A 4488-nucleotide genomic window follows, 5' to 3' on the forward strand; every position below is an offset into this window, starting at 1 on the left:
TTACTATTTTTACCCACTCTCCTTTTCTCCAAGGTGAACTTACTCATACTATTGCTTTTTCTCCCTCCTTCTCTCTTTTCTTCCTTTTCTCCATGTAAGAACACTTAATATGAGATCTAACCTGTGTACAGAACTTAAAGTATACAATACAGTGTTAACTATATGGAAAATATTGTACAGCGGATCTCCAGGATTGATTCACTTTGCCAAAGTGAAACTTTAATACCAGTTGAACAACAGCCACCTATGTCCTCCCTCTTTCCAGTCTCTGGCAACCACCATTTTATTCTTTTTATGAGTTTGACTAATTTAGATATCTCATATGAATGGAATCATGCAGTATTTGTTCTTCTGTGGCTTACTTATTTCACCTAATATAATATCCTCCAGGTTTATCCATGTTGTCACATGTGGCAGATTTCCTTTGTTTCTTTTGTTTGTTTGTTTTGTTTTTTTAAGATTTTATTTATTTATTTGACAGAGAGAGACACAGCGAGAGAGGGAACACAAGCAGGGTGGAGTGGGAGAGGGAGAAGCAGGCTTCCCGCTGAGCAGGGAGCCCGATGCGGGGCTTGATCCCAGGACCCTGGGATCATGACCTGAGCCGAAGGCAGACGCTTAATGACTGAGCCACCCAGGCGCCCCTCAAGTCAGTGTTTAACTTGGTAAACATGTCTGAAACCATGCATCCCTGGCTGCTCAGCACCATGGCGGACAGGGCTAGAAAGCTAACAGCTTTATTTTGAGCAGGGGGCAAAGACAAGGCAGCACTTTACAGCTACATTGTAACTAGATCCTGCATCAGATTTCCCTTGTTTTTAAGGCTAGATAATATCCTGTATATATAGACCATATTTTTAATCCATTCATCTGTCAGGGAATATTGAGGTTATGTCTTTGTTTTGGCTATTGTGAAAAATGCTACAGTGACCATTAAAGTGCATTTATCTCTTTGGGATCCTGTTTATAATTTTTGTGTCTACTTCTTAGCCTCCTACCAATTGCCTAACACTTTTCCTTTGGCATTTACCCCTATCTTTCAAAAATCTGCATTTGGATTATGGACTATAATCTATTTTACAATTTAAATGAAACATCTAGAATAAACAAATCTATGGAAACAGGAAATATATTATTGATGTCTTTATTTTCAAATTTAATATGTTCTTTATTGATAAGCTCCAGCACAAATTGCTCAATATGCTCCAAAATATGCATTTATAATCATTTACATCACCTATATTTAGCACCATTTCTAATCTCTGTGTGTCACAGTTAGGGATACTTGAAGTCTTCTGTGAACTTTCACTTCAGCTTTTGTTTTTTCTTATTATAGATAGACTCAACCCATTACAAAAAAATTGTATCTTTATTTCCTCCATTCTTTCTTTTCATTTTCTTAAGTTTTTATTTAAATTTCACTTAGTTAACATACACTGTAATATTAGTTTCGGGTCTACAATATAATAATTCAAGACTTCCATTCAACACCCAGTGCTCATCACAAGTGCACTCCTTAATTCCTATCACCTATTTTGCCCATCCCACCACCCACCTTGCCTCTGGTAACCATCAGTTTGTTCTCTATAGTTAAGAGTCTGTTTCTTGGTTTGCCTCTCTTGCTCTCTTTTTTTCCCCCCTTTGTTCATTTGTTTTGTTTCTTAAATTCTACATATGTGTGAAATATATGGTATTTGTCTTTCTCTGACTGACTTATTTTGCTTAGCATAATACTCTCTAGCTCCATCCATGTCATCACAAATAGCAAGATTTCATTCTTTTTTGTGGCTGAGTAATATTTCATTGTATATATATACCACATTTTCTATATCCATTAATCAGTTGATGGACACTTGGGCTGTTTCCAAAATTTGGATACTGTAGATAATAATGCTTCTATAAACATGCGTGTGCATGTATCCCTTTGAATTACTATTTTTGTATTCTTTGGGTGAAAACCTAGTTTTGCTGGTTGCAATTGCTGGATGGTAGGATAGTTCCCATTTTTTAATTGAATTATTTGGTTTTTTGGGTGTTGATTTTTATGGGTCACTGCCTGTGTTCTCCTCCACTAGGATTTTTATTGTTTCAGGTCTCACATTTAGGTCTTTAATCCATTTTGAATTTATTTTTGTGTTGGGTGTGAGAAAGTGGTCCACTTCCATTCTTCTGCATGTTGCTTTCCAGTTTACCCAAGGAACAAGACAGTGATGTCCACTCTCACCACTGCTATTTAATAGAGTACTAGAAGTCCTAGCCACAGCAATCAGACAAGAAAAAGAAATAAAAATCATCCAATTCAGCAAGGAAGAAGTCAAACGTTCAGTATTTACAGATAACATGATACTCTATAGAAAACCTGAAAGACTCCACCAAAAAACTGCTAGGACTTATAAATAAATTCAGCGAAGTCGCAGGATACAAAATCAATGTACAGAAATCTGTTGCATTTCTATACATCAATAATAAAGCAACAGAAGGAGAAATCAATCCCACTTACAATTGCACCAAAAACCGTTAAGATATGGAGGAAGGAATAAAATAACCAAAGTGGTGAAAGACCTGTACTTTGAAAACTGTAAGACACTGATGAAAGAAATTCAAGATGACACAAAGAAATGGAAAATTTTTCTATGCTCATGGATTGGAAGAACAAATATTGATAAAATGTCTATAATAGTCAAAGCAATCTACACATTTAAAACAATCTTTATCAAAATACCAACAACAGGGTGCCTGGGTGGTTCAGTTGGTTAAGCGACTGCCTTCGGCTCAGGTCATGATCCTGGAGTCCTGGAATCGAGTCCCACATCGGGCTCCCTGCTCAGCAGGGAGTCTGCTTCTCCCTCCGACCCTCCTCCCTCTCATGCTCTCTGTCTCTCATTCTCTCTCTCAAATAAATAAATAAAATCTTTAAAAAAAAAAAAATACCAACAACATTTTTCACAGAGCTAGGAAAAACAATCCTAAAATTTGTATGGAACCACAAAAGACCCCAAATTGCCAAAGCAGCCTTGAAAAAGAAAAGCAAAGTTAAAAACATCACAGTTCGGGACTTCAAGTTATTTTACACAGCTGTAGTGACCAAGACAGTAAGATACTATTGTATGGCACAAAAATAGACACATAGGTCAATGGAGCAAGATAAAAACCCAGAAATGAACCCACAACTCTATGGGCAGTTAATCTTTGACAAAGCAGGAAAGAATATCCAATGGGAAAAAGACAGTGTCTACATTTATTTGAATATTTTCAGATGGCTACTAGATTGTTGAAATACTTTCATGAAAATAAAATCTCTATCTGCTTTTATATTCATATTTTATAATTTACTAATATATTTATATTTAATTTCTGGACTTTCTGTTGGGCACTTTTTTTGGTTTGATGCGTTCTTATGTCAGTGTCATACTTTTAAAGTATCACAGCTGTCTTGTAAATTTGAATATTCAATGGGACTAATCTAATCTTAATACTCTTCTGAAAAGATTTATATGATATAAATAACATAAAATATATATCACATAATATATATTTATATTATATTAAAATCTAGAATAGTACTTGTAACTGAGTGCCAAACACAATAAATTTAGAAATTAAATGATCAACATTAGAAATCACTTAGTGAAACTTCAGAATTTTACTAACAACAAAATGTAGACCCAAATAGCTTGCAGAAAACAATAAAAGTCAATCACAGGTAGTCAATAATAAACATATTAATGCCATACCTTTAATCAGCACCATAGAATACTCAAAGACAGTGAATTAGATTTCTCAAAGTATAAGAATAGAAATTTTAAATAGACATTCAGTCATAGCTGTGGTCAACAATAAGAGAACAGAAAATTTTGAGACATACAAACCAGAAACATCTTGCTGAAAAAATATTTTAATGAAATTGCACTCTGGAAACTACAAAAGCTGTGGATTAGTCTAAATCTAATAACACAAGCAATAATTATAAAGCAAACATTTTTAGAAAGATAAGAAATGTATAAATTTGCATAATTATATGAAACTACTAGCAAATTTCCTAAAGAAAAGAACAGAGCAAGTAGTCAAAAAACAAAATTAAAATAATATTAAATAGAACATGAATTACAAGCAAACATACTTGATATACTAAATAAAATGCGGTAATTTCAAACACTTATGATATATATTTTGATTAAATATACTAAAATAATCTGTTTTCTTTAAAAATAAAAATTGACATGAAATATTTTCTGCTTATAATGCCATATAATTTATAAATAAGAATAAGTTATGTGTAATGTACATAATAGTATTAAACATATGTTCTTCCTGTCTTATTTCTTGGTTTTGGACTGTGAAATAAGATAAATACCATTATTCCTGTAATTTATATGTCTATCATCTATATTTAAATGTATGCCAGGTGGGGGGTGTGTGTGCAAATAGACAGTAAATATATTCAGATATAATAAAAACTTGAAAAAAATTGGTAATTCTTTGGTTTAG

General features: G+C 33.3%; 1 non-coding gene across 1 annotated transcript; it reads right to left on the minus strand.

The window, feature by feature from the left end:
- Positions 1 to 671: 671 nt before the first annotated feature.
- On the minus strand, positions 672 to 802 carry LOC116639290. The gene has a single exon (XR_004300801.1). It is a non-coding gene; the product is annotated as a small nucleolar RNA SNORA63 (small nucleolar RNA).
- Positions 803 to 4488: the final 3686 nt, after the last annotated feature.

The sequence above is a fragment of the Phoca vitulina genome, unplaced genomic scaffold, assembly GCF_004348235.1.
Source record: "Phoca vitulina isolate PV1807 unplaced genomic scaffold, GSC_HSeal_1.0 scaffold17, whole genome shotgun sequence".
Classification (NCBI taxonomy): Eukaryota; Metazoa; Chordata; class Mammalia; order Carnivora; family Phocidae; genus Phoca; species Phoca vitulina.